Source organism: Protopterus annectens, chromosome 1.part0, assembly GCF_019279795.1.
Source record: "Protopterus annectens isolate FY-2018-M chromosome 1.part0, PAN1.0, whole genome shotgun sequence".
NCBI classification, from domain to species: domain Eukaryota; kingdom Metazoa; phylum Chordata; order Ceratodontiformes; family Protopteridae; genus Protopterus; species Protopterus annectens.
Genome location: NC_056725.1, coordinates 1,728,769,179 through 1,728,795,915, shown reverse-complemented (window position 1 = coordinate 1,728,795,915; position 26,737 = coordinate 1,728,769,179).

The following is a 26,737-nucleotide window of genomic DNA, read 5'->3' as shown; positions in this document are numbered from 1 at the left end:
TATATATATACACACACACACACACACACACACACACACACATATATATATATATATATATATATATATATACACACACACACACACACACACACACACACACACACATATATATACTATAGATATTGCATAGACAGATAAGCAGATAGATGCACATACATATATGTAATATTTTCATTTCATTACAACTATTAGCTGCTAGGCAAGTCAACGTCTTCAAAGCAATAGTGATAATATGGAATTGTATTCAAAGTCTGAAAAAAATGTAAGGCAAATTATGGGAAATAATTTTTCTGATGACTTCTCTGTACAGCAGATTACTAGAATCTGTAATTCTGATCACCTAAATAAAACTGATGTCTAAAATTAGTGTCTGTGTTGTTGAAACCAATCTCTCCAGGCTTCCACTGAAAATGTGACTCAACAGTGTGAGCATTCTACTAATCAAAACATGAATAAAACAAATAAATTCAGCAACAATAACATGAACTGAGCTGTATGTAGACCTACTGGTTGTTCTGGCAAAATGAATAAAGATACAGGACCATGAAGAAATGAAGATTTATAACTTTTCAAAATTATATATTTGAAAGTTGTTACAAACAGTTGTCATTTGGATACACAAAGGGAACAATTCATGTTAAAACAATTTAGAAAATGTGCTGCTGAGTACCTTTTAGGGCCGTATCTGTCCTGTCATATAATAGAGACTAATTAGGACAGAGCTGAATTATCCATGTTCTGAGGAATATCCCCTTCAAGGTGGCTACTTACGAAGCTCAGAATCAAGACTTTAACCAGAAATTTGAAATCTGTTTACCAGCTCTGCAAGGTATTGTATTCCTTTCAAAAATATTCCATTCCCAATATTATATATTCAAATGACTTATTAAAAGCTGCTGTATATATATTAACATGTACTTATTTATTTATGTATTAAATTTTAGTTGTCAGCCACGTGAGCTGGTCCACAGATCCTTTTCAGCTACAACCTGTGCCACAAAGACAAGGGTGAACACAACATAAAATTGTATAGAAAATGTAGGGGGAAACTAGAATACCCAAAGAAAACCCTTACAGAGACATAGGAAGAAAATGCAAACTCCACACAGACACCAGAAGTTGTGATTGAACCACATTCCCTTGAGACAAACTAAAACGTTTTAAAATTGGAACTAATAATAAAATAATCATGTCACTCTAAACATAGTTCCTTCTTTTCCGGTTCCATTGTGTCATTCCTTAATTTCATTTATTTCTTTACAGGTGGGAGAGTTAACATCTGGAGATTGACAAATACTATTCTTACCAAACTAACTTGCATACTATGGCTTTCTTGGTTAGTCCCCAGAAATTTAATCCACCAAAAAGAATTACACAAAATACTGTATTGAGTGTTTTTTTTTTTTGGCAGGCAAGCCCTCTGCACCTCCTAATGCAGAGGGGCAGTGCCCCCATCAACACTAAATTATATATTTAACTCCATGGTCATACTATAAGAGGGAAAGAGGGAAAACACATGCAAATAGCAATTAGTGCCCGCACAATTCCCTGACAGTCATGCAAAAAGAGGGAAAACACATGCAAATAGCAATTAGTGCCCGCACAATTCCCTGACAGTCATGCAAAAAGAGGGAAAACACATGCAAATAGCAATTAGTGCCCGCACAATTCCCTGACAGCCATGCAAAAAGAGGGAAAACACATGCAAATAGCAATTACTGCCCGCACAATTCCCTGACAGTCATGCAAAAAGAGGGAAAACACATGCAAATAGCAATTAGTGCCCGCACAATTCCCTGACAGTCATGCAAACAAATTCACACAAAAGTGGTAGAAATCGACCAACAGCAAGTGAAACAAAACTAGAGAAATATCTTTAGCGTATCACTGATTTATTCTTCACTTTCATCAGATATAACAGACTTACTCAGAATAATCTCATAAAACCCACAATTATTTTATAAACCATTTGAACTGATGAAAACATTTTAAAACTATCACATGTTCAATAATCAGGGTTTTTCTTCTGTTCTGGAATCAGTACTTAGGGATTTGGGTGGGGGGGGGTACAAAAATAAAATTGAACAAGAAACATTATGGTAGCTAAAGCTGGGAGCAGACCAACCTCCAGGCTTAAATGATATAATAAATATTAAATGTTTTCCTGGAGACCAAGGCAGAAAATGATATGAGTGCAACATTATGTGACTCATTCTAGTTTTTGTACAGGTATGAATTTTAGGTGTATATGTCTTTAAAACATAAGTTGACAATGTTTTTAATTGATTATTAAACATTCAAATGTTTTATAAAATAGCTGTGTGGTTTTTATGAGTTTATTCTGAGGAAATCTGTTATATTTGATGAAAGTGAAGAATAAGTCAGTGATACACTTAATATTTCTCTAATTCCCTGACAGTGCTTTTCAATGCAAATGCCAGCATTGTCAGGGAACTGAGTTTGGAGAGTTGAGGCTTGAGGAATTAGCATTCTTTGAACAGCAGTGTAGCAGCTTGTTTATATCCATACTCAAAATAAATAAATTAGATGTTGTTTGCAAGTAAGTTTAGCAAAATATTTAAAAAAACAAAGAAAAGTAAGAATATTTTATTTAAGATTACATAACTCAGGTGAACAGCAGTTCAGTCATTCTAAAACCTGGTATAGCCTAGTTACCAGTACATGATTTGCATAGTCACTCATCAATGGAAATGTGTTGAACGACAACGTTTTTAAGCAAGCTCTCCCTTTTAATCTGAGACCCCAGCAGGGATAAAAGTCCACTCACTCTGTAAATGCAAACCACAAAGCAGTAGCTAGCTAGATGCAAATTACACCATAGCAGCAAATCAGCAATGAGTACCTTAAATTTAATGGATTTCAGCAGAAGAATCTTCCTGACCAGCAACAACTTTGATTTAATTTGTTTGGCCAGGCTATCCATCTGGATGGTACTTCGATTTAATGGTCTTCATTTGTACCTCACACCTCCCTCAACAGGAGGAAAATCCCACTACCTCCCATAAGAAATTTCAAACTTTGGAATAAGTTTTATATGCAGTCATTAAAGTTCCACTCCACTGTATGGTCAGACAAAATGACTTAAAAACAGTCACTGAACAAGTAACAAAAGTGTCAATGCTTCCTACTGCCCATATAAAATTATTTTACTTGCAGCCACCAACCTCAATATATGTACTATTTTACTCAGACATGTTTTAGAATTATGCTTAATTTGGAAACTATGAGAGCAGTGACCCTCACAACAAAGAAAAGTTTTTTTTTAAATGAGTTTTATTACTATTGTCTTTGTCCTGGAAAGTGACTCAATGCCTTCTATTTGATTAATAAGTATTTATAGGGATCTAGCTTGTCAAATGGTTCAAAATTGCAATGAAATACAATAAACCAAGTATCGGCTTATGAACATTTGCCCTTTTAGTGAATGAATGAGAAAGATGCTATTTGTTTGATAAACAAATTGCAGATAGACATAGTGTTTTATTTTTTTTCTCAGCCACAAACCAGACCAGGAGGAAACAAACACAATGTAAACATAAATGAAGGAGCAGTGACAAATTACATGTAATACTACTAAAGACCAGTAAACAATATCATAGCAAGGAAATGGCACTTACATAATTTGTCAGTACGATATAGTACATTGACAAAAATGAAATGCAGGTCCATAGTATTTGTTATACACCTCAGAAGGGGACGTCAAAAGATGCATATTACCCTGTGTTGGAGGCACCCCAAGCAAATGCAAGGGCATAAAGAAACAATAAAGGAGGAGAACAGAACAGGGGTGGGTGGAAATAAAGAATTTCAGGGAGAATAAATGACCAAAAATGTCATTAGAATGAAGTCTAAGATAGAAACAAAATGTGCCAAATGGAAAACGGATAGTAAGAAGAGTTTCTTGAGAAATGCAAAATGACTGCCTTCTATTCTGGATCTCATTGCTTGAGAAAATGTGACCCTATTAAAGAAGGTACAGAGGAGAACAATTAGGATTGTGAAGGTGATGGAAGGCGGAGTATATTTAAACAGACTAGAGACGGTGGGAATGCATTCCCTAGAGGAAAGAAGGGAAGAGGAGCATGCTTTAAGTACATACTAATCAGTGAACTTTAAGAGATATACAGCTGGTTTGGAGGTAAGAGGGACACGCATTTCCAGATAAAAGCAGCAGAGATAAATTTACTAATGTGGAAATACTATATCACAGAAAGGGTGGTGTTCAACTAGAACAACTGAGCGGCCTTAGGTCAACTGGTGCCCTAGGCAAAAGGGCTCCACGGCGCCCCCCACCACACCACCTGGTGCCCCTATCCTAGTCTACCTACACCAAATAAATATTGGAAAAGCACCCCTGCTAGAGCAGTGCCCTAGGCGGCCGCCTAGTTGGCCTATGCCTAAGGCCGGCTATGAGAACAAGCATGTGAAATGTGTGGTGAAGAGCAAAGTAACAGCGACATTTAAGATGGCACGTTAGGGCTTGAGTAAGGAAGGTAGTAAAAGGGGAGTAACAGCTGCAGGTCAGATGAGCTACAAGATTCAGATAGACAAGATGTATAAACATATCTTCAGCTGACAGTTTTACATTTACATCCCCCGTTTGGATCCTTTACAATTAAGCTGCAGTTTACACTCTTTTGTTTTTCAAAGAAATTTAAGGACCGAATATGTTAAAATAAAATTAATTTTAGGTTGTAAACGTAGTGATTTACAAAGAACATATATCAGTGGCAGTGACAGAATAAGGCATGGCTGTAATAATTCGTTTATCTGCATGAATGTTATTAATCTATCCACTTACACAGAATATGAGATTTAAATGACTTGAATGCTGCACAAAGAAAAATCGCTGTCACTGTCTGTATAGGCTATAGAACAAGAATATTTTCCTGTAATGAACAATAAATTATTTTTTTTTATTTATTGTTAAAGTCCTTATTAAATTGGAAATAAACCTGAGGTTTTCAGCTCAGAATATTCATATGATGCATTTGACCTCACCCCCACTCTTTGCTGGTTAAGCAAAATACCCAAAGAAGCGAAACAAATAAATGTCCTCTAGAAAATGTCAATACATTTCATTATAGATAAGGTGCCAGAAAACACAGCTAAATTTATTAGTCTCAAAGCCTCAATAAACAGTCTGCAAATTGCATTGCAAAGAGTGCATCATAATAATATCTGAAGCGTAAAAGCAGGAGATGGAGTTCAATTAAACATTCATCACCTAGACCGTAATGAAAATATAAAATACACATACTCGCTGGTCAGAAAATACCATAAGGCTTCATTAAGCACAACAGAGAAGAAAAAAAAAAGAGAGAAATAAACACAATCGGTTAAGAGAGTATATTTTTCAACCTCATAAAAGACACTCTGACTATAAACAGTACCTTCGGTGTAAATGGTAAATCCAGTTGTAAAAATATCCAGGCCTGAACTGATGGCTTTAGAATGCTGGATGTTGCTGTTCTTTCAAATTTATTGTTCAAAGCATGAAGACAAGTCTGGTCTTGAAGAACCAAAAATGCATTGCACATTTACTGGATAAGTTGCAATTCTTTATCCACTTAGAAAACAAAATGTGAAAGGGATTTAATTTACAGAAAATTAAATGACTTGCAGTGCAGGGAGTATGCTCCAAGCATTATATTTCTTCATCTACAAACATTCTCTTTTGTAGGCTTACCAGCTAGTATCCTTTTAGCTACAGTTTAAATAAACTACTGCTACTCTCATAATCGACATGTTGATTTTTCAGAATCTCCTAACACTTGAGAACGAAATGAAAATATAGCTACAATGTATCTATTTAAAGTTCATATTCTGAATCTTCATATAATTGTGAAACAGAAGACGTTGTTAAATTGTGATACTAGGGCTCGGCACAAAAGCAACTCCACAGTATGTTGCAGATCTGGCCTGAATGACTACATGGTCAAACAATGTCAAGTATAAATGACCAGGTCTATGGTGCTGATGGTAGTGTTGTGCCACTGTTCCTTTTTACAGTAGACTGCAATGTCACCAGCAATGACTACATTTCATCAGCATACATGAAAGTTGTTCCTGTTCTTTACATTTGCATAACACAATAAAGGCTGACACAGAAACTATAGATGCAGCATTCCCAGGGATAGACTGCGTAAACTTTATCAGTAGATGAACCATTACACATTAAAATACACATTTGGCAGAAGGAGAAAATTTACTAGGCTGCTTTAACTATATATTTATGGGATGAATCTGCAGATATCAAGATATCAGACCTTTATAAAAACAGAAAGCAAATACCACTAAAAAGATAAAACACCATATCAGAAAATACAGCTGTTGAAATCTAAAGGGATTAGCTGGACAGCAGAGAAGGGCTCTGAGAATATTTGAGCCCGTGATGGTATTAGGTCCCTTGGTAAGCGAATTAATAATTTTCAGCAAATAAAAATAAAAAAATTAAGTTTCAGACAATGTTTCTTCTTCAGTTATATTTATCAAAGGAGCTTTATTCGGATAAACACTTTTTTCAATTGACTTTGTCAGAAGCAGTACAGTTGTAAAATTCTTGCACACTTTACTGTGAAATGAAATGCCAAACCTCAGAGGTCTGAAAGAGCTGTCACTTGTGGCTTCATTTTCATAAACTTTATTCTGTCAGAGGGTGGTCCTGCTGCCTGTTTTTTGCTATGTCTCCCCTAGCCCATTTCCAAACTGAGCCAGTTACTACACATCTGTATAAACAGTTTAAAAATGGCACAAATGTCCAGTACAGTGGCATTTTTTTACCATATACCTTTAATTAATCCAGACAGTGGCTGCCCATTGATATGACTAGAGAAAGGTATGCCATTTGTTTTTTCAGATTAATCTGTTTTTGAAGAAGATAGGAGTGGATCAGGACTCTTTTAGAAAAAGGTGGATGTGTGTTCCAAAACAGATAATTTCAGCCTCAGAAAAGTCCACACATCATTTAGGAGTAAGGGGGACCACGACACATCACTGTGTGTTTTATTCTTTAAAAATGTGCTTGGTGCCAGGTACAAACAAAGCAGGAATATTTAGATGCATGCATGACCTTGTATGACTTATGTGGCTATAGTGTGTTTTTTTATTCCAATCAGATTATATTCATATGCAGACAATTTTCCTTACTGAAAGTTTGTAAAATTATTAGAGCTATGTGTTGTCTGCTTTCACATATATGATTTTGTATAAGAAGGGCAGGTGCTGGTGACCTTTTCATTGCATATTCCTGCTGCACATGTATAGAGTTCCTTCCACTGTGGCTGACACACCAATATAAACTCTCACTTAAAATATCCTTTGCATATCTATTTCTCCTTAAAACATCCTGCTGCACAGATGATGTTAGGTGCCACCATAACCCACACACCCTTAAGTAAATCTCTCTTTCATGATGATAGATGTGCCATTTTCCACATATGCAAGGGAGCTTCTGACTTGCATTTCTAACAGAAAAAAAGTTAATGAACAAATGGGAAAACATCCTGAATTAACATGATGAGGGAGCCCCCACTAACAAGCACATGTACAGAGACACACACATAACTAAATGTAACCTACCTAAGTCAGCCTTCTTATTTCCAGCATAGATTGGTAAATCTATAACAGTAAAACAGGGATTAGCACGACTGCCTGTTTACAAGATCTTCAAGAAGCCTATGTCATTGCGTTTTTTGAGATTCTTGTTTTATAACCTCCTTCCCATTCTCAGTCATTTAATTTTCTTATGGAAACCAAGGGGACTGCACTCTGTAGCTACATCTATTACACGTCATTTTTTTCCTAAAGTTCTCATCTCCTTTCAGGCCCCCTAGGCACCTGGTCCATTCCCCATTTCTGGTCATTTATTATACAGAGGAATGAAGGTAAGGTACTGCCAGTCGGTGACAATATCACACGTAGGGAGGGATTTTGTTTTCCTTTTTTATTGTACACATTTGTTCCTCATCATTAGCAGGGATACAGACACACATAAAAACATCCTACAAATTCATATTTCATAAACTCTTGTCTAAATGTTGTGTATCTGTCTCCCCACTATGACCTTTCTGTCTCCCCATTGTGATGTCATTGTCTCCCCATTGTGACATATCTGTCTCCCCATTATTATTTTTCATGATGCCTGCTGCAAGCCTCACCCCAGGATGTGGTGTGACTTGTAGTTCACATTACTCTCCTGGTGACCTGGTGATCCTCCAGTCCCCTCTCTCTCTCTCTCTCTCTCTCTCTCACACTTACTGTCTTTGTTGCACCATGCAGGCTACCCTGAAATTAACTAACTGGCAAAATATGTAAACACTCTGCCCTGTGATATCAAGTTGATATTTATTTATTTATTTATGTATTTAACATTTCTTTTACCAGGATAAATTCAACTGGACAACAGGTGTCCATTTTCACTGTAGTCCTGGGGAGAAAAGCTCCAAGGAAGTAATAGTGTGAATACATAAGTTAGATAACAAGAACGCTAGCATAAAGGTACAAAACAGTTAACTGCAAAAACAATCACATAGTACAGTCATAAGGTTACATGTCTACAATAACAGTACAATCTGTGTAAATAAGATACTCACATGGTACAGTCAGGAGGTTACATGTCTACAATAACAGTACAATCTGTGTAAATAAGATACTCACATGGTACAGTCATAAGGTTACATGTCTACAATAACAGTACAATCTGTGTAAATAAGATACTCACATGGTACAGTCAGGAGGTTACATGTCTACAATAACAGTACAATCTGTGTAAATAAGATAATCACATAGTACAGTCAGGAGGTTACATGTCTACAATAACAGTACAATCTGTGTAAATAAGATACTCACATGGTACAGTCAGGAGGTTACATGTCTACAATAACAGTACAATCTGTGTAAATAAGATACTCACATAGTACAGTCAGGAGGTTACATGTCTACAATAACAGTACAATCTATGTAAATAAGATACTCAGGAGTAAGTCGATATTTTTTACAGTCAAGAGGTTACATGTCTACAATAATAGTACAATCTGTGTAAATACGATTCTCAGGAGTAGGTCAATATTCATCAGTCAGGAGGTTACATGTCTACAATAACAGTACAATCTGTGTAAATATGATACTCAGGAATAGATCGATATTTGTACAGTCAGGAGGTTACATGTCTACAATAACAGTACAATCTGTGTAAATACGATACTCAGGAGTAGGTCAATATTCGTCAGTCAGGAGGTTACATGTCTACAATAACAGTACAATCTGTGTAAATATGATACTCAGGAGTAGGTTGATATTTGTACAGTCAGGAGGTTACATGTCTACAATAACAGTACAATCTGTGTAAATATGATACTCAGGAATAGGTCGATATTTGTACAATCAGGAGGTTACATGTCTACAATAACAGCACAATCTGTGTAAACATGATACTCAGGAGTAGGTCAATATTTACAATATTTACAAGAAGTACATTGCAGGTGACAGTATGATGCACGCATTGGAGGCTTCAGTGGGTAGTCTGCCTACAGCTCAGTTGGGATTCGGGGGGGGGGGTCTTTGCAGTTACAGAGAGGGTTAGCAATGAAGTGTGATCTAAAGAGGCCTTTGAATGTGCTTGTGTGATTTTGTAGCCTGAGTTCAGGTGGGAGGGTGATCCATTTTTTTGCAACCTCATGGGAGAATAGGGCTTCTCCAGAGTTGTTTTTACATGGATTGACTTCAATCAGGGATGTGTTACTTGATCATAGTTCCCAGATGGATGTCAGCTAGGGCAGGGGTTCTCCCAGGATGGTATAGAATTTGATTAGCTATGATGAGTTGGTGGTAGCGTAGCAGGTTTGGAAATTCTAACCAGTGTAGTTTAAGTAGGGATTGGCAGTGGTGGTAGTGTGATTGACTATTGGCAGCGAACGTAGCTATTTTGTTGTAGCATGTGGCAAGTTTGTTCAGGTTGGTTTTATTAATGTTGATAAGAACTGGAGAAGCGTAAACTAATGTTGATAAGAGATGAGTTCTGGCTATTGTAGTTCTAAACTCAGAGGTTAGGAATTGTTTGCAATGATAGAGGCAACCTAGCTTTTTATGGACTTTAGAGATAGTTTGGGATATGTGTTTGTTGTATTTAAGTTGTTGATCAATCGTGACACCTAGCAGTTTGGCCTCAGCTACTGGGGTGATGAGACTGCTATTGGCTGACAGGATGGTGAAGGTGGGGGGACAGTATTTAGTTGGTCAATTGATAGGGTAACCATGCAGTCTGTGAGATATAATATGCATAATATGTATAAATAATAAATATTTGATTCTGATTTCTTCCACTGTCACAGTGACATGGTAAATCATCAGGACTGGCTACTCGGTATTTCAAACAATATTCTGTGAAAGGTTATAGCACTTTTAGTATTTCTATTATGTCTTGATAATTAATAACAGCTTGTTTTATTCAGGACTTTTTTGGTATAGATAAGTAATTTTATTCATTCATTTTAGTAATAGTGGATTTCACTGCAGAGATTATTAAACATATACACTGTAGTATATAGCCAAGACTGAACTGTGAGAACATTGTGCACTTTGATTATTATGTGACCTGTGAGAAAGATTTAGTCAGGAACATTAGGTTTTCCAGTCTAGCATTTTCTTGGTCCTACAATACCTCTTCACATCAGGCTGCTTTATCCTTCCTTTGTTCTATGAACTTTGCTCCTCCAGCCCACATTGTTGCCTCCACTATCCATGAGAATATAGTTTCCTTGTATTTACCTTGGAACAAGTCTTAGAATCCCTGTTCAAAGGCTAAAAATAATATTTCCATGGGACCAGACAACACCAGGTCACATTCTTATTAGTGCTAGGTATGGACCATCTGAGCCTCTTCTGAAACTGTTCAACATCAGCCTATCTACAGGGTGTGCTCCTGATGGCAGGACAGTAGCCAGCGTAGTGTGACTTCTCTGCACAAGGGTGATACATCTGGGTAATTATAGACCCATCAGCCTCACCAGCCATATAAGCAAAGTCATTGAAGGTATCATAGCAGAACTCATTTGTCCAGACATAGGGAACTTAACTGATGTAAGTCCCAATCACTTTCATTTTGTGAAGGGCAGATCCTGTCTCCTGAAACTAGTCAGTTTCTTTGAAAAGGTTACAGGGGCGGTGGACAGTGGTCATTCTGTGCACACTGCATATATTGACCTGGTTAAGGCCTTTGACACGATCTCCCATGCTGGTATTATTGAAAAATTAGACAAGCTCCATGCAAATCACTGCATTCTCCACTGGATTGCAAATCAGCTATCCGACAGATCCCAAGTTGTGAATGTAGCTTGATCCCTTTCTGAATGTAAGCTTGTGGCATGCCACAGGGAACAGTTCTAGGCCATCTCTTGTTTGACATTTATTTTTCAGGTATCCAAAACAATATCCCAGAAATGTGATTGACCAACTTTTCTGATGACTGCAAACTGTGTACTGTTATTTATTCATTCACTGATAAAAAACAGATCCAATAAGGGTGGAATATGCACATACATAGGGTATCAAAAAGAGTCCCAAACTAAATGAAAAACTGCAGTATAGTAGCATTTGGCAGAAAACTTGTTCTCATCTCATATGTTATAAATGGTACTTCTCTTCAGACAACTATGGTCATAACAGACCTAGGTATTTATGTGGACTACTTTTTCTCATTCGATCATCATCACCAGAAACCACTCCAAAGCTCCAACGGCAGTGGTGTCTACATATTCATAAAGGATATGCACACCTCCAGACTAGTAGTACAGCATAACACATCTGAGATACTCCAGGTACAACTAACATAGGGTATGACAGCAATTCAGGTTGTAGCCTGCTATAGGTCCCCAACCATGTCCCAAGACTCTCACTCCACATTCCTAACCACCCTGGAAACTATTAAGATTCAACCCAACACTCTCATACTAGGTGACTTCAACTACCCCTCCATCACGTGGGAAAACTACTCATGCACCAATGCACTGGCACAACACTTCCTAGAATTCATCAATTCCAATGCCCTGGACCAGCTCATTCTTACCCCCACTAGAGGAAGCAACATCCTTGACCTGGTTTTTACTAACATGGGCAACCGCTGCTGTACACCAATAGTCAATTCCTCCCTGGTTAGATTCGACCACAAACTAATCACCATGGAAATCCACATCTCATCCACACACCCTTGTAAAGAGATCCACCACGAAAACCTTCTCCAAAGCTGACTTTGGACTTCTAAAAGCAGAGGTGCCTAACTTCACTGCACCCATGCAAATGGAAAATAGATGCATGACTGCAAATCATACGCCAATGCACTGTACGAACATGTACATAAATGCATGGAACTAGCCATACCCAACAGAACCAAGACACTCTCCTCCCAAAAAAGGAAGCCAATCTGCTGGTCCCCTGCCATTAATAAACTATACAATAGAAGAAAGAAACTGTTGCAGAAAAAGGTGAAGTCCCAAGACTGGAAAAATTCCCTTATTAGCCTCAACAAAAAGTTGAGATCCCTCATCAAAACCTCCAAAGCCAGCTATGAAGGCAAAATTGCGGCAGACACTAAAAACAACCACAAAGCCTTCTATAGTTATATCAAGAATCTCCACGGCAATACCCAGATTTCCTCTGAGTTACTGCACAATGGTACCTCCTATACTGAGCCAACAGATATTGCCAACATACTGGCCAACAGATTCATTGCCAACTTTACCCCACCCAAAGGACTAATCTCAATACCAGAAGAATACCAGGTACCCAGCATTACTGAAGCACAGGTTAAAGCTGCATTGTCCAAGGCCAAGAATACAGCTTCCATGGGACCCGACAATATCCCTGGCTGTGTTCTTACAAAGTGAACTGGCACCACATCTGTATGCCCTGTTCACTCACAGCCTCACCTCAGGCTTTGTTCAGAATGAATGGTGCACTTCTACAGTCAGCCCTCTCCATAAAGGAGGAGCAACTACAGACCCTGGAAATTATTGCCCCATCAGCCTGATGAGTCTGATATGTAAGGCTATGGAGCACACCATCATGGACCTTATTAACAAAAATACAGGGAATCTAGATCCCATGCAATTTGGTTTTGTGAAAGGTAGATCATGCCTGCTCAACCTGGTTGACTTCTTTGAGTCAGTCACCAGAGATGTGGATGAAGGTAAGGCGGTTCATACAGCCTACCTCGATCTGACCAAGGCCTTTGATGCCATTCCTCACTCAGGAATTATTGGTAAACTCACTAAACTAGGCATCAGCCCCTATGTCATTAGGTGGGTTGCAAACTGACTCACAGATAGAACCCACAGAGTGAAAGTAGTGGACTCCAAGTCAGACTGCTGACCAGTCACGAGTGGAGTCCCACAAGGAACAGTCCTGAGTCCTCTCCTGTTTGGCATCTACTTTTCAGAAGTCCAGGCCAACACAGAGGGACTCTGGCTGACCAAATTCACAAACAAATGCAAGCTGGGAGCCATTATTAACTCCCCAAGTGATGCAGACATCTTAACAGAAAGGCCTCACTGAGACCAATGACTGGTGTTGAAACCATGGCCTTAAGCTTAATACCAAAAAATGCATTGTCATCCCCTTTGGGAAAAACTCAGTTCCTACTAATTACCACATCGATGGGAGCCCACTGAACACTGAAGGTGTTATAAGAGATCTGGGGGCACAGGTTGACAGCAACCTTTCATTCGACCACCACATTGCCACTGTGGTCAGAAAGTCCTTCTATGTGGCACATCTCATTACTAAGGGTTTTGCATCCAGGAAGAAAGAGGTCATCATTACTCTGTACTCTTCCCTCATTAGACCAATCATAGAGTATAATGCTCAATTTGGCATGTACCTCACTAGACATCTGCAACAGCTGGAGAAGATCAAAAAACTCCAGCTATTCTCTGTCTCATATCGTCTACTAAGAGACTATCTCTGCTTGACTTACAAAGCCATGTCTGACCCAGCTCTGTTAGAAATGCTACATCTAAAGAAATCCCAATCCCTCCGCACCGCACACTCCAGAGACCTCAACCTCATTACCACAATCAACAGAACATGCTAGAGGGATAGGTTCATAACCCAGAGTCTGCCAAGGCTCTGGAATAGACTTCCCATACATGTCAAGCAGAGCACCTCACTGGCCCTCTTCAAGAGAAATCTTGATGAGTGGATGGGAAATAAAAAGCTCACCCCGGGTTCACTCCAGTGGCTTGTATTGATAGAGGCACTGGGAGCTAACAGCAGGTGGCACAATACCAGGGCACGTCTATGGGCTAGGCTTATAAAAGCTCCAGGACCATTAGCCTAGTACACACCTATGAACCTATGTTTCCATCATGTTCAGGAAATCCTTCCATCTGGCCCAGTCGATTTCCAAGGGATAAGTTATCCTAACACTGTACCACTAAACACTTCCTTTATCAGATGTATTACTGAATGCAATTCCCCCTTTGGAATATATAAGTCCAAGCATATATAACTCAATTAGAAAGTCACCAAACTTTTCGAATGAAGAAAATTAAACTTACTAAATTTTAACCTACCACAACAGATTACCAGGATTCTCCAGGTTGCTGCAAGGTGACGTTCATAGGTTCATAGGTTCATAGGTTGGTACTAGGCTATCAGCCCTAGGGCCTATACAAGCCTAGCCATAACAATTCCCTGGCTATTTCTTCCCACACTATTTACTTCCCTGGACCCCTGTCTAGCAGGGTGACTGACGTGATCCCCGGGGTGAATTTCCTTTCTCCCATCCAATCGTCAAGGTTCCTTTTGAAGAAGGCCAAAGAGGCACTCTGCTTGACATGCATGGGCAATGTATTCCAGAGTCTGGGGAGTCTCTGGGTCAGGAACCTATCCCTCCAGCATGTTTTGTTTATTGTGATGACATTTATGTGTGCCTTGCTTTTAGACCCAAGAAAGAACCAGTCCTATTTGACCTCCTACATCTTTGCAAAACCAGTGGCTCTGTAAACACCCTCACTAAGAACCTAAATCTACACCAAAATATAAACAAGACTTGCTGGACAGAGAGGTTCCTAACTCACTGTATTCCCAGCCTATGGAATAAGTTACCACTGCGGGTCAAACAAAGTACTACGTTGGCTATCTTTATGGCTAATCTTGATCACTGGATGGGTCAATACAGACTTACACCAAGGTTATCACGTACAGCTCTGCTTGATTTGGGAGGTAAGCACTAAAGTGAGATAGTGACTGTACTTGGGAAAGTTCCTTACATTCATATTTTTTTTGGTCAGATCTTCCACATCTTAAATAGCTTACTCTGGAGTGCTCTCCTTAAATGATGCTTTAATTTATTATTATTTCTTATTGGATGCTTTAAAACAGAACAGAATGCTGTGATGACTAGTGGAACAAGCACTAGTATGAGCCGGTTCAGATGGATGCAAAAGCGTCACTACGACTCATCCATCTTCCACCTGCAGGAATGCAAGTCTGTCAGCTGCAATAAGTAGCCTGCTATACACCCACCACAGCACATGTATGGTTTCTTGTAACATCCAAACTGGCAGGGATTAGGATTAGGGGCATAAACAAAAAAATCTCTACCCTCTCTGAAGATGATAGCATCATTCTCAGTACCTAACTTTCAACTCCCACAGAAAATAATGGGTTGTTGGGCTCTTACCCCCAGGAAGAGCACTCCTGGGAATTTGAGGAGGAATCTTGAGTGTAAGAGCTGAATGGAAGATGATGATTATGGGCTATTAATATGCATATTTTCATTCATCTACAGAAGACTGGACTTTAATTTTCAGCTTTCTGATGCCAAGTGCTTGACCTACGACAGCTGATACCAGTATCCGTCCTCTATCCATTGTGTCTGCTTCTTAAACCCAAATGACCAGTTTGATCAGTGTGCCAGCCAGACCTATTCATTTCCTAGACAGGAAAAGTGATCCATGGTACATTCATTCCTGGCTGCAGCAAAACCTTAATTAGCCCATTTGTTTCCATTGGAAGTGATGGTCAGGTCTTACTGAGCATGCCAGTCTTCAGTTGCATGAGTGGAAAGCATGTCTCCAGTGCCAGCTGCCATTCTGACTTTACTGATGGGTTGTTAATAGAAGTTAACTACAGGTGCTGCCACCCATGTTACTGACAGTTAAGATAAGCTACCACCAATACAGGCACAGTTATCCAATTTGGCAAGAGAACTAGTCCTGGCTCTATTTCAGCAAACCAGAGTAACGTGTGTCACAGTCTGAGAGTTATTTCTAAAACATTAGAGTTGCCTGAGACCTGTGTTGATTTATACACTGGTGGTTACCTCATGGAGTCAGATTCCTTGCTAATGTGAATAGCTGAACAGAAAGTGCAATTCCACATGCAGTTCTGTATGCATCCATAACATCATAAAGTTTTAAACAATTATTTTAATTTTCATAGGTATTTCTCAGTGGTGTTGTAAATAAAAAAATCATTGATTATAATGAAAACATAATAAAAAATATCTAATATAAATTACAAAAGACTTCTGATACCCTACTAGACATGCTAACATTCATTTTAAACTCTGAGCTTGATTACCATATTATTCCTGACTTTCTGACTATTGTAAGGTCTTAGATCCCTATCAGCTTTGTTTGGCTAAATTAAAAAAATCTTTAGCACAAGTGTATTAGAAAGGCTATACAAATTTGTTATTCTACTCTAGAGGTTTTGTTTTGAGTATTTTACTCTTTACTGAAAGATGTTAACATTTTATGTCAGAAACTCTAAAGCCCTATGGATTATGTCATCCATAATATCCCATGGCCTTCCCTTTCATGGATACTGTTCAGAAAGACTCTAGATGTCACAGTTAGGATTATAGTCAGTTTACCTTTAGCCTTATCCAGTTTTGAAACTATACTCTGCCCTGACTACTCTTTTTAGTTAATCAGTTAGTTGGAAGCTGCATTATGAAAAAATGAGAAGCTAACATGGGACCTGTTTATCAGTTGACTGCATGATACCAGTATTAACTTTAATATTGGTATACTAACATTATTAGTTAGGCTCACTTTTATATAAAATGTCATAAAGTAGTTGTTTACTGAATTATCTTTACTGCATAGTTACTTAAAGAGGTACTTAAGCCTGCCTAAACTGATAAGGATTACCCCCCTGTAAGTCAAAACTTCAGCTGCTCTATTGCACCCCTTTTATCTGGAAATCTCCATTCCGATATGAATGTGACAACTGTGTGGCAGGAGATGAAGACAATATTATAATGCTTAAAGGATAAGCTGCAATGAGAAGGTTAAAAACCAGATAGGGACAATGTTGTAGGACCGACACACTGTTGTAAACATATTAATAGAGTAGGGTTCCCCATTCCAGTGTCTTTATCCAGTTGTCACACTTTAGGCTGTCAGATATTAAGGAGATCTCTGAATACTTATCAGGCATGAAAAGTGTTTTATAATGCCTGATCAACTAAAACAAGATTGCTATCACAGCATTATTTGCATCTTCTGTTGTTACCTACAATATTGCAACTTGGACTTGATATGAACTATATTCCCATTTTAATGTGCGTATTTCCACTAGACTTATCATCCAGGCTCTGATTGTAGAGGAGGGTGATTAGCATTAAATTTTAGAAATGAACCTAGGAATTCACTGATATTATTTTATTAGTTCAATCCATCCACCCACAACATTTTTTCCCAATTTTATACATGGAGTGGGGGGGGGGGGTGTCACTTCAATAGTGACAATCATTTATACCCAATTTTCACACCACTGGGCATTGTTCTTAATAAATTTTGTGGCCTGTTTTGACTACAGGATCTTCCCTGTTTACTATTCACAAGATAACAAGGAGTCAATCTGTAGAAATTTCTGGACAATATCATTAGTGTAATATAAATATCTATCAGGCAGATGGTACTAGTAGTCAAGACTGTGATGCAATAAAAAATATTTATTTTTGTGATATGTGTTTCATGAATTCTCTCTAGTACCTGCCTTTTCAACTCATAGAAAAATATTTTTGCCAGGTTTGAACACTGAACTTTGGAATATATGTATTTCTTCTGTAAAACAAATATAACACATTTCTTTACACATAGATGACTTTTTTAGCCAGGGAATCTTTTCAATGTGCGTCTTTCAGGAACTACATTTTTAAGTCAGTGCCAGCACATCTTTGAAATTATTTTTTTTCTTCTGTCATAACTTCTATATTACGCAACAAATTTCTAGATTTTCATGCAGTAGTTTTTCATGCTTCTCTGTGGTGAATATGGTCTGCTCAAAATATCTGCTTTGTGAAGGTCTTGCTTGGTCAGCATTACACTTCTAGAAGATAATTCTGTAAGTTAAGTGAAATTCTTTACAATCTGAGTGGTTCTTTGTACAATGCCTTTTGAATATGTTTTGCAAGGGTTTGTGGACAGTTTCCATGCAGACATCTTTATCACAGATAAATTTGCAACATTCTCAAATCCAGGTGTCTGTAAATGATCTTAAGTCATTGGCAACTACTCCATCTCTATTCTCTCTCTTATAAGACCGCAGCTTTTACTAGTGCGACAAATGAGGTATTCATATCAAAGGAATTCAAAACTGGAGTCTCCGTAACTGGTTTCTTCAGAATTTCAAAACTCATTTTCTGTTTGTAGCTCCATCAACACATTATATCTTACTATAACATACTTTTGTTGTTGTTGTTGTTGTTGTTGTTGTTGTTGCTACTTTCCCTACCTTCTCCTAATGTCAGAAAGCCTCAGGCTGTAGTAATGTGTTATATGAACTATTAGATCAAAGCATCCACTTTATATGCAGATAAGTAAATGTAGATAAATTTGTGTATGAATCAGGCTAAACTAATATTCACACACATTATCTATCTATCTATCTATCTATCTATCTATCTATCTATCTATCTATCTATCTATCGTGGCAAAGCTACATGTGGCACTTTGTCAACTAAGTGTTCTCCCTGTGCCTTTCCATTTCCCCAGCATTTTTACATTAATTTGCAGTGCCCCATTTGTTTTAACCAAAGTTGTTGATTACATGCTTACACCAGTTGTCTGGCTCTTATTTAGTTATACAGCATCTCCATTTTGTTAAACTGCAGTTTGGTTTTCTGGTCAGGAACTTAGCTTGCTAAGGGCAGTTGTGATTGTTCTGTGAAAGAGAATATTTTTTTTTCTGAGGGATGGTCATTGTTGGTTGGAGTTCTAGCTGTTTTTATTGAATATTTCACTTTAGCTCCTCAATTTAACTGTGTTAGTCACAATTTACCTGGCAGCTTTTCTTTCAGGGGAGGAGTGCTGGTAGCATATGTGCTGAAAACAGATTTTCCTGGCATTTTAAGCTTAGTGTTTTCATTATATACAGCTTAGTTTTATTTTCTTTTTACGACTTTTACAGTTTGACAAAAAATGTTTGTATTGTATTTACAACAGTCACCTGGCTGTTATTGTGTTAGACAACATCTCTGTTTCATTAAACTCAGTCTTCTGCCTGCGTTTTTCCACTTTGTTCCCCACTGGTATGTTAATTTGCAGAGTGCAGTTTGTTTTGACTAAAGTTGTTAAATTATGGTAGTTAACAACTACCTTTTGATAAACTGTTTTTCCTGTACATTTCCACTTTTTCCACATCTTTACATTAAATTGGAGTTTCAGTTGTGTTTCTGCTTGGGGTGTTAGCTTTTTAGGCCTGTAGTGGTTATTCTCTAGCAGATGATAATCTGATGCTGTTGCTGAGGTGTGGACATTGTTTGCTGGAGTTTTATATCCTGTTTTATTAGTTCTTTCACTTTATCTCCCCAGTTTAATTATGATGATCACTACTTCACACAGTGCCATGCAATCCTATATTTGACAGATGCATACACTTTCCATTTCAGATAGTCTCTTAGAAGCCATAGCTAATACCGCATTCTTGTCAGTGCTGTACTTCTTTGAACTAATGCCTTAATCTAGGAGCCAAAACAGCACCATCTTCTATTATACACCCTTAGCTTCCCCTGTACCCTCAGTCTGAAATGGAAGGTCAGCCAACTAGTCTTCTCTTTGTTGCCAGCAGAGGTGCATAGCTGGTTCAGCGAGCTCACTGTGCCAGTCCCAAGAACTACTGACCCACTCCTAAGCTCTTCAAGGAGTTGATATAATGGTCAAACTGTTTACCTCACAGACACAAGGTATACATTTGATTCTCATGAAAGGGAAAGCGGCTAGGTTTAAAATAGCCTACTAGCCTACAAGGGCTGTTAGTCTAGTACTTACCCAGGAACCTAAAACTGAAGAGCAAATAAAATAAAATGGTCTACTCCTTCTACTGGCACACCAGCCATATGACCAGATACACTCTCCCTCCCGCCTACCCCAGGTCTTCAATGGAGAATGAAGGAGCAAAAAAAAAAAAAGGCAAAATAAACCTTGCACTGGCACACCAACTAGTCCCTCACTTGTGCCCTTCCCAAAAAAAAGTCTGCAATGACATACCTGGGGCTTCTAAAATGCAGAAGTCAGTTGGGTCCCATTTCTGCACCCTGACCCTCCTTGCTCACATTTTAGCAAAAAAATATTTTTTTATTTTAAACTGTAGCAAACTGCTTGCCACAAATACAACAAGCATTTACTATAGTTTATACACTGCACAGAGTGCTATAGTGCTCAGGTTTTAGTTAAAATCTTTTTTTTTTTACTTTTAAACTGTACCAATCTGCTGGCTACAATTTGTACCACACACTGAGCACTACAACACTCTTACTTTACTAAGCAAACAAAAATGTTTTTTTTCACTTTTAAAATGTAGCAAACTGTAGCTACAGTTTTGACCACACGCAGAGAGCTACAGTATTCAGGTTTGACCACAAATGCAATATGCACTAAAGAGCGATTAGGATGATGGATTGGATAGCCAATTATAACCCCCAACACTATGCACCTGGGGCAGTTGCCCCCTTTGCCCAACCCTAGCTACACTACTAGTTGTCAGCCTCAAGCACTTGATATAATCAGGCAATATAAAAATTGACTAACACTCACAGTTAATGACCTTTTATCTAATTTATCACTGTGTTTTTGTGAGACATGCAAGTATCTAGCCAAATTCAGGACCACACTCTCACAAGCAAACCCATCCTGTGAGTATCAGTCACCTACACCACAATCCACACACACGCATACTTAATTATCTTACATGGAGGAAAATAAAAAATCCTTCCCCAAGCCCAGTGGTAGGAGAAAGGCCCACTGTAAACAAAGTACTGCAACAATGATTAATGATAATTCAGCTGGAAGTCACCAGGAAACAACATATCTTAAATATATTACACCACAGCAATCCACAAACACATATAGAAATGTATGACTGATTCATGGCTCCACAGTTACAAACACTGATTGCAGACTCTTGAAACTGGACAAAAGCAGGGTGGCAGTAAGTGTTGGCCAATGTTGGGGTAAATGACCTGGCATGGAAATCCCTGAAGGATATGCAGAAAGGCATGACAAAACTCTTTGTGTAGTTCACCAATGCGGGAAAGACTCTAGCTTTGAATGGAATTATTCCACCACCTAGAATGGTACTGAAGTGTAAAGAAAAAAATATTGGTTAAATACTTAGTGTCATTCTAGGGGGATCCAGTATGTGCTGACAAGGGATGAGATGCTTGACAGCCCTAATTGCATTGCCAACAATGGTTTGCAACTCTCATTCCAAGGTTTCTGTATACTGGCAAAAGCTACTGTAGCACCCTGTGTGCTTTTTTAGGCATGGTCCAGGTAATGGATCTCCAAACCTAACTTCCAAAAAAAATAACACTGGATCATATCAAGGTGGTTCTACTTCATGCTAGAAGTCCAAATAACAAAATGTTAACCTTGAGGCCCTCTTGCATTTATAGAACACTTACATATGTGCTGGTATAGCAAAATGGGTTATGAGCCCAGAGGGCGATCGCACGGTACCTGGGTTTTGGGCTTATGCCTTGATTAAACCTGATGGAAACTGTGGTAGCATATCTGTATTTGTCAGAGACTGCATATTCTTGAGACAAATACCTACAGACCTACAAGTAAAGCTTATATAGATTCAAATCACACTAAAAAAGATCAGCTAGCAGATTATAGGATGAAGCAGGACCCCCTCAATCTCTCTGGGAAAGCATGTACCATTCTTAAATATTCTTGGTTACTATCTTGTAAGTAGTGATGATGTCATCCTAGTGATGACGTCATCCTAGATGATTTTAACCATTTGATTTAACCTATGAACCTATTTATCAATAAACTAGGGGACCTATACTGACAAACTGGGATATGCGCTACACTGCATAAGCAACAACTCCCTGGACTAGGTTGTTAAAGAATCCAGTAGAGGACAAAACATAATTGACCTGGTTCTAACAAGCATAGCATCTGTGTGTATCATCACCAAGGTATCAACCTCACTGGTCAAGTCAGACCACAGACATGTAACCTTCTCCATCAAAACCTCAAAAGTAAAACCATCAGAAAAAATCAGGCACTTCAAATGTACAAATCTACATTCTACAACAAAGTCTCTAAATTCAGGTATAACAGTGTCCCCACATAATGATGATGCTGCAAAGAGTTGTGCAGACGGCTCCCTACTGAAATGTCAGCACTCGAAATGCAGTGCTAACAAGGTGAAAAAAGAAGAAAGAAAATACTGGAGAGGAGCAAATTTTGAAAATCACTCTTCTCCTTTAAACATCCTTTTTGCAGGGTGGCAGGACCCCATCCTGAACTTATATATACCAACTCTTAGATCACCATATCTTGTAGAAAAGGGAATATTCCAGGAAATGGCCATCTTGGACTTGGTATATGTAAGTCATTCTTTCGGTCATTCAATCTCCATGTTTTGGGACTCACTCTAATGGGTCCTGACATTTGAAATAGTTACCATGCAGACAAATACTACTTACTTGTACAACTGCATTTATGTGCTAAACCCATCTAATTCCAAACAGATGGAAAGTTTAAAAGCAAACAGTGTGGTGTCCACAATCACCAATAAATGGCATAATAAAAGGAAGAAACTCCTAAACTTATACATAACCCCAAATTAAAGACAGCATCAAAGAGCTACATAAGAAGCCAAAAACAGGACATCAGAAAAATAATGGCATCTCATGAGCTTAGACTAGTTACAGAAGCCAAAGACAACTATAAATCCTTCTTTAGTTATCTCAAGAAAATAAGGAACAACACTCAGCATTGCTCAGAGCTTCTTCATAATGGTACGCCCTACTCTGATCCAGTGGACATAGCCAAAATGCTGGTAAATAAATTTAGTGCCAACTTCATTCCAGAGACATCTGTTCTAAGCCCAATTATCCCAGATGGAAACATGCTCTACAAACTGAAGACCACTTCATCCATGTGGCTTGGTAACATACCCAGTTGCCTAATAAATAACATTGACTAAGCACTGGCAAAGCCAGTTCCCAGTGTCTTTAATCTGGGCCTAGCTTTGTTTCACTGGTGTGATGCGCATCTGCGATGATGTCACTCCATAAAAATGGCCCCAGCACTAACCCAGGAATTACAGACCCATCAGTCTAATGAGTCTTGTATGCAAAGCCATGGAGCATATTATAATTGACCTAATTAACTATGGCATCCAAACTCTTATCAGACTCAGCCCCCAGCAGTTTGGATTTATTAGGGGTAGCAATTGTCTAATAGATCTAGTAAACATCTTTGAGAGGGATACTCAGGCTGTAGGCTGCATACAAGCTGTTCACACAACATACCTTGACCTCACTAAGGCATTCCATACCATATCATATACAAATATAATTAACAAGCTGAAGGAGCTCCAAATAAACTCATATGTGGTTAGATAGATAACCAACTGGCTTAGGGATAAAATCATACAGTACAAGTAGGGGTTGCATGCTCTGAACGCATGAAAGTGATTAATGGAGTCTCTCAGAGATCTGTGCTGGGACATCTGCTATTTGGTATCTACTTCTCAGATCTCCATATACCACATGAGGATCTATGGTTAACAAAGTTCACAGATGAACCTATCTATCTATGAAACTATGATTGCAAGCTGGCAGTCATCATCAATTCTCCCTCTGACATGAAGGTATTCTAGCAGGAACTTACACTTATTGTTAATTGGTGTACAAAAAATGGGATAAAAGTTAACACTAAAAGGTACAACATTGTTGCATTTGCTATGTGTATGCTAGTTCCAGCTTGTAGTATAGAAAACATTCCATTTCAAAATGAGAACGTAGCAAGAGACCTGGGTACATGGGTAGATGGCTGTCCCATGTTTGAGCATCACATTGCATTGGTGATTGGTATATCGTTTTGCCAGACACAGATCATAGCAACAGGTATTTCCTCGAGATCAAAAATAATTCTTTATCTCCTTGTACTTCATAATGATTAGGCCCTTCACTTAGTACAACTCTCCATTAGGGATATATCTTTTCTAAGCATATCAAGCATTTAGAAAGACCCCAGAGGTTCTTAACTAAATGTTAATGGGTTTAAATAACCTGAGCGACCAAGAGAGATTGGAGGCTATAAGCTGTATATTCAATGTCATATGGACTCTATATGTACAGTTTGTACCCTGCTTGTTGTGCTATAAGGGGTCTAGCAGCTTAAGCAGTCTGATACCTTTAAAAATCAAACTTACCAACACTAGGGCCAGAGACCTAAAATCTGCTCCACAAATAAATAAAACAAAGCAGATGGATAGATTTGTCATGCAGCACCTACCTTGTCTGTGGAATAAACTTCCTCTCTAAGATAAACAGTGTGAAACACTGTCTACCTTTAAAAAGAACCTTGATGACTGGATGGGTATTCATAAATTCACATCAGTATAACTGACCTGGCCCTCCTTGAAAAGTGAGGCAAGGTCTAAGGGTGGGCACTAGCAAGGCAGAAATGTCCCCATGGCTCAGTTGCCTTGTAACTCGTATGATCCTATACATAATGACAATAATACTGAAGTAAGGCCACAGTGATTTGTTAAGTTCTTGCTCTCTCACATCCTTAAATAGCTGCATATAATGAATTAGGCCAGCACATTCTTGATTGTAGAACATTAGTTTAACTGGAGCCTTTTAATGTGCTTTTTCTACTAATGTCAAAAATATGTAACATGGAATAGAATCTGTTAATTTTCTCATTCCACCTAAAAAAGTAATACCCATATTTTTATAATAAAAAAATGAAAATGCTGTTAGAAAGGATGTATATTCTATGCATCTTAACATATTTTATCAGATATGATTAACTTGCTCTTAGGTTGGAATGACATTTTAATCTTGTGAATTATCAAAGTGTAAAGTTATATAAATGACAAATATGCTAAGGACAGCTATGTGGTTTGTCACCATGCTTACTTTATAAGTCACATGAGCTTCAAGTGATGTACTGAAGGGCAAACTGATTAAACTTAGATAAATGGCATGTCATACAAATGATTCATTACTTATGCAACACAGAAAGAACTAATCCAGCTTGTTAAATTAGAGACTATGGATATATTCATGAAACAGACGTGTTCCAGTGAGACAGTTGCCATTTTTCCATTCTGAACATGACATATGATGTATTAAGGAAAATACATGGGTCTGTAATTTGAGGTCTGGCCTGCACATTCGCTCCAATTACAGTCTGCATATCACATGAGAGTTTTCAGTATGCTGTTGTTCTGATGGCAGAACACTGTATCAACTGAAGCACAGTTTCTGCATGTGACTTGTTTGCTCAACACACATACCCTTTCTTTGAACACGCCATAATCCTTACTGCTATGTCACTCCCTATATTTTTAATATATGGAGTGTATGTGTAAGAATAAATTAAATGTATGTGTTACAGCCATAAACATGCATGTATCCAAACAACAGTGGAGCACTTCCATTTACTATTCTGGAACATAATCAACATGCCATTTTATGTCACATCATTTATTTTAATTATTAGTTGTTAATCAGGTTAGTGCCACTAGGCTAGTGGTCTTTTTACAGGTGAGACCTGAGGTGGTATTTATACTACTAGAAGAAATTTGGCCAAGATATTGGGAAATTTCCCTGTTCTTTGGAGTTGCTAGATGGCACCAGAGGGCTCCTACAGCAGCAAGGAAGAGGTCTGAGGGAAGCAGCAACATAAAGGAAGACTGAAAATCTACGGGGAGTCTGAAGGTGGAAAGTGAGAATTTGGAGAAAAATGTGTTAAATATGGAGCTTCTGAATGCAGTGCCAATAAAGATTCCTTTGTGGTGGATGTTACAAATAAGCAATGTTTAGTAGTCTCCACAGAGAAAGAAGTGGTGCAGGTAAAAGAACTGGTGTCAGGACGGCTTCCAGATGATGTTTTGTTAAAATAATCCAGCAGGATGATCCAAGTGACAATTCTGCTGTTTCATGGGGTGAGATGGTAGTTTCTGGAAGTGCTGAGGATGGTAGTGTGGGGAAGGAACCAGGTAATGTGACAGCAGAGAATGCAGCAGTTAAAATGTATACAGCAGTGCCCGAAAGTGAAAGAGGAAAGCAGCAACAAACTGAAAAGGTGTCTGGTTTTGTGGCTACAGAGAATGTAGTAATTAAAACATGTACGTCAATGGCAGCAGGCAAAGAGAAGACCAGCAACAAACTGTAAGTAAAACCGTTTTTAAAAAGAAGAGAAAACCAACTGTCAGAATAAGCCAG